This window comes from Rhinoraja longicauda, chromosome 17 (assembly GCF_053455715.1).
Source record: "Rhinoraja longicauda isolate Sanriku21f chromosome 17, sRhiLon1.1, whole genome shotgun sequence".
Taxonomy (NCBI): Eukaryota; Metazoa; Chordata; class Chondrichthyes; order Rajiformes; family Arhynchobatidae; genus Rhinoraja; species Rhinoraja longicauda.
In genome coordinates, this window is record NC_135969.1 from 45,821,024 (window position 1) to 45,827,023 (window position 6,000).

Consider the following 6,000-nt stretch of genomic DNA (forward strand, 5'->3'; position numbering starts at 1 on the left):
CGATAACAGGCAGTCTTGGAAGCCTATCCTGCCTAGTCAAACCGCATGTCAAAAACCTCGGCGTGATATTTGACTCTGCATTAAAATTTGACAAGCAAGTCAACGCTGTGGTAAAAGCCAGCTTCTTCCAACTTCGTACCATAGCTAAAATCAAACCTTTCCTCCAATTCGACGACACTGAAAAAATCATTCACGCTTTCATTTCCTCCCGCCTAGACTACTGCAACTCCCTATACACTGGGATCAGCCAATCATCCCTGTCCCGCCTGCAACTGGTCCAAAACGCCGCAGCGAGACTCCTGACGGGTACCCGTAAAAGGGACCACATCACCCCGATTCTGGCCTCTCTCCACTGGCTCCCTGTACGGTACAGAATCAACTTCAAGCTCCTCCTATTCACATATAAAGCCCTAAATGGACATTCCCCCCCCCCCACATCAAAAATCTTCTAACCCACCTCTCTAACTCCAGGTCCCTCAGGTCGGCCGACTTGGGGCTACTCACTATCCCGCGGTCTAGGCTTAAGCTCAGGGGTGACCACGCTTTTGCGGTTGCAGCTCCTAGACTGTGGAACAGCATCCCTCTCCCCATCAGAACTGCCCCCTCCATCGACTCCTTTAAGTCCAGGCTCAAAACCTATTTCTACTCTCTAGCGTTTGAGGCTCATTGAGGAGGTGCTGTGAACTGTTTGCGTGCTACTGTATGTTTCATTTTTTCCTTAGTACCTAATCAGATGTACAGCACTTTGGTCAACGTGGGTTGTTTTTAAATGTGCTATACAAATAAAATTGTCTTGACTTGACTTGACTTGATGGCTGATCATCCACAATCAATACCCCGTTCCTGCTTTCTCCCCATATCCCTTGATTCCGTTAAGCCCGAAGAGCTAAATCTCTCTCTTGACAACATCCAGTGAATAGGCCTCCACTGCCTTCTGTGGCAGACAATTCCACAAGTCTTGTGAGTCAGTGTTAGCCTTCCAGTTTTCATAAATACTTTCAATTAAGTTTAAATTCAAAACTCTTAACAGTAAATCTTTAAATGTTTTAGAGAAATATTTAGAGATCATGTACATGCATGGGATATGTAACTTGGCATCATGTTAGGCATGGACATTGTGGGCCGAAGGGCCTGTTCCTGTGCTGTACTCCTCTGTGTTCTACGTATATATATCCCATATTCCATTTACAGAAGGTTCCAGTGATGTTTCCAGATGGTCCAGGGATGGATTGTCACATGTGGATGGAGGAAGTGGGGTTACTGATCTCCAATCTGCACATGGAAGACCACCACAGGCGACTATTTGTGTGGTAGCCACAGAAACAGATCTACAATCACGCATTACAATCGCTCCACACTCTGAAACCTCCACTACCTTGCACTAAACCATATTCCTCGGGAAAGCAGCATCTGCAAGTCCTTGTTTGTCTATTGCTCCTCTGCCTGCACGTGATCGCTATCCCTCCATTCTCTGCACATCCACATGCCCAGGTGAAAGTCTCTAATCTCCCCTCTCCTGCCCGCTTCAGTGCATGCAGCCAGTGTTGATATTGCAGAATAATCCCCAGCATACATACGTCACTCTATCAATGCTGCTTTACAAAACGCACTTCACTGCAGCTCATTCACCTTGAGCCTGGTAAATGAATCAATAATGTTGTGCTTAGTAAACACTGCCGCTCCCTGCGCTGGCCTTTCACACCTGTCAATGCTACCATTGTGTTTGAACTACTAATGTATCACAATATAATTGGTCATTAGAAAATACATTACTTGCTGGGCAATCAGAATTGGTTTTCCACTAAAGTAAAACACATTTCTCACGGCCTTGCCTGCTCCCAGAGCTGTTTTATGTAAAACTGCCTGGGTGTAGTAATGATGGTTGTACCAATAATTCATCAGCTCCCCACAATCTGGACTGGCACAGGATCTGTGTCATCAGTCTGAAGAAGGGTCTCGACCCGAAACGCCACCCATTCCTTCTCTCCAGAGATGCTGCCTGACCCGCTGAGTTACTCCAGAACTCTGTATAACTTCACCCATTCCTTCTCTCCAGAGATGCTGCCTGACCCGCTGAGTTACTCCAGCACTCTGTAAAACGTCACCTATCCATGTTCTCCACAGATGCTGCCTGACCCACTGAGTTACTCCAGCACTCTGTGAAACGTCACCTATCCATGTTCTCCAGAGATGCTGCCTGACCCGCTGAGTTACTCTGGCGTTTTGTGTCTGCCTCTGTGTCATCTCATCACTGCAGGGTTTACGTCACTCCAGATGTGTTTGCAACACCAAGGGTGGAAGGGCAAGGTTGTGATGATCAGAGTACACGTTTAGGACTAGGGTCCTGAGTTAGTGCTGACCTTGCAATGGCAAGGGGAGGTGCTGTGATTTAACTCAGCGGGTCAGGCAGCATCTGTGGAGAACATAGATAGTTGACGTTTCACAGAGTGCTGGAGTAACTCAGCGGGTCAGGCAGCATCTCTGGAGAACATGGATAGGTGACGTTTCGGTTCGGGACCCTTCCTCAGACTCGAGATTCCAGCGTGTGGAGTTCCTTGATCAGTAGCGTGGTCTGTCCAATCCCAGCACACTTGCTGCCTGCTCCAGCACTCTGTGAGGTTGCAGCCCCAGTTCCAATATCTAAAGGGGCTGCTCCTTGCCTTCTGGCTGCACTTCACACCCACCATCCTCACCTGTGGACACCCAGTGCGTGGGGGAGAGGGTCGGGGCTGATGATGTTCTGGTTGTGTTGTTCCTGGGCCTGGCCAAGCTGGCCATCCGTGAGTCATGGTGCCAGGTGGAAGAGGGCACTGCCTGAGCCGGCTGCCTGCCCCCTTGCTGGGGTTATGTCCGCGAGCAGATTTATAGGTTAATCAGTTTCAGTATAAAAATTGTAAATTATCCTTAATGTGTGTGGGATGGTGCTAGTGTACGGGGAGATCACTGGGCAAGCAGACTCGGTGGGCCGAAGGGCCTGTTTCTGCACTGTAACTCTAAACCCAGTTTAACATGATAGTTTCTTTATCATGTAATGGTACCAACGAGTAATAACTGAGGAAAGTAAGGTAATAATTAAAGGTCACAAGGTCATAAGTGATAGGAGTAGAATTAGGCCATTCGGCCCATCAAGTCTACTCCGCCATTCAATCATGGCTGATCTATCTCTCCCTCCTGACCCCATTCTCCTGCCTTCCCACCATAACCCCTGACACCCGCACTAATCACAAATCTATCTATCTCTGCCTTAAATATATCCCCTGACTTGGCCTCCACAGCCTTCTGTGGCAAAGAATTCCACAGATTCACCGCCCTCTGACGAAAAGAATTTCTCCTTATCTTCCCAAATAAACGCCCTTTAATTCTGAGGCTGTGCCCTCTAGTCCTAGACTCTCCCACTAGTGGAAACATCCTCTCCACATCCACTCTATCCAGGCCGCTCACTATTCTTTACGTTCCAATGAGGTCCCCCCTCATCCTTCTAAACTCCAGCGAGTACAGGCCCAGTGCCCACAAACGCTCATCATACGTTAACCCACTCATTCCTGGGATCGTTCTTGTAAACCTCCTCTGGACCCTCTCCAGAGCCAGCACATCCTTCCTCAGATATGGGGCCCAGAATTGCTCACAATATTCCAAATGTGGCCTGACCAGCGCCTTATACAGCCTCAGCATTACAAAGAGTCTCGACCTGAAACGTCACCCATTCCTTCTCTCCACAGATGCTGCCTGACCCGCTGAGTTACTCCAGCACTTTGTGTCTGCCTTCGGTTTAGACCAGCACCTGCAGTTCCTTCATACACATTACACCCTGTTTTTGTGTACAAGCCCTCTTGACAAAATGCCAGCATTGTGTTTGCATTCGTCATCCATCGTACAATAGTACTCAGGTGTAATAACTACGGTAAGGAAGGTAATTACTAGAGTGGTTTCCACCTGTGTGTGTCTCTCATGGACAGGACAGACAGAAGGGCAACATCTGTCTGCAGGGAAGTTTAGTAGCTCTCCTGCACCTCCAAGTGGGCGATCTGAGAAGTGCACACACAATCACTGCTGGGGGCGGGAGAGATAAACGCTGGAAAGATCAATTCAAATTCAAGCTTAAGGCAAAACCTTCTTAAGGGAAAAATCCACAATTGTGTTGCACCAGAACTGATACCATTTATATGAGTAGCAGGTTAGAACACAGAGCAGTACAGCACAGGAACAGGCCCTTCGGCCCACAATGTCCGTGCCCAACACCGTGCCAAGTTAAACTACTCTCCTCTGCCTGCACGTGATCCATATCCCTCCGTTCCCTGCATATCCATGTGCCTCTTCAACACCACTACTGCACCTGCCTCCACCATCACCCCTGGCAGCACATTCCAGGCCCCCACCCCCCTCTGTGTAAAACAACCTGCCCCACACATCTCCGTTAAACTTTGCCCCTCTCACCTTCAAGCTGTGTCCTCTAGCTTTGACATCTCCAACCTGGGAGAAAGGTTCTGACCATCGCCCCCATCTAAGACTCTCATCATTTTATCAACTTCTATCAGGTCTCCAAGCTCCCCCCAATCTCCGGCGCTCTACAGAAAACAATCCAAGTCCATCCAACATCTGTCAGAGTGTTTGTGGGCACTGGGCCTGTACGCGCTGAAGTTTAGAAGGATAAAGGGGGACCTCATTGAAACGTACAGAATAGTGAAAGGCTTGGATAGAGTGGATGTGGAGAGGATGTTTCCACTAGTGGGAGAGTCTAGGACCAGAGGGCACAGCCTCAGAATTAAAGGACATTCTTTTAGGAACATGAGGAGGAATTTCCTTAGTCAGAGGGTAGTGAATAGACAATAGACAATAGGTGCAGGAGTAGGCCATTCGGCCCTTCGAGCCAATCTGTGGAATTCTTTGCCAGAGAAGGCTGTAGAGGCCATCAGTGGATATATTTAAGGCCGAGATAGATAGATTCTTGATCAGTACGGGTGTCAGGGGTTATGGGGAGAAGGCAGGGGAATGGGGTTAGGAGGGAGAGATAGATCAGCCATGATTGAATGGCGGAGTAGACGATGGGCTGAATGGCCTAATGTGCTCCTTTCAGTTATGATCTTGTGATCTTATGAACCTCTCCTTGTAGTTTCAACCCTCTAATCCAGGCATTATGTAATGTTTAAATGTTTAAATCACCAAGTATTGATGTCCTGTGTAACATGAGCATACATTGACTGGGGGAACTAAGCCAGACATTGTCTTGTAAAAGGTTACATCAAAACACAAAGTAGCTTGTATATCTATCCTGATAGTACACGAGAACTGGGCTGTCGTGGCCCTGTTACAGGACAGTCTACCTGTGACACAAAGGAAACAGACACTGGGAGAGTGATTTGACACAGAATTAATCCTTGCCAACTGAGGTTCATACAATATACTTTGCATTGCCACGCCATTCTCCTTTCTACATCTCAGAGAGTATTTCTCTGATAAGGTCATGAGTGATAGGAGCAGAAATAGACCTGTCTACTCCGCATCCAATCATGGTTGATCTATCTCTGCCTCTCAACCCCAATTTCCCCATAACCTCTGACACCCGTACTAATCAAGAATCTATCTGTCTCTGCCTTAAATATATCCACTGACTTGGCCTCCACAGCCTTCTGTGGCAAAGAATTCTACAGATTCACCACCCTCTGACTAAAGACATTTCTCCTCATCTCCTTCCTAAAAGAACGTGCTATAATTCAGAGGCTGTGACCTCTAGTCCTAGACTCCCCCACTAGTGGAAACATCCTCTCCACATCCACTCTATCTGTGCCTTTCACTATTCTGTACCTTTCAATGAGGTCCCTCCTCATGCTTCTGAAAGCCAGCGAGTACAGGCCCAGTGCCGACAGACGTTCATCATAGGTTAACCCCCTCAGTCCTGGGTCCTGTAATTCTGAGGTGTTGTATTCACTGTGCTGAGCCCTTGCTCTGCAATGAAGCAACACAGGAACACGTCGGTTCCCTGCCAATGTCACGGCCATGGTG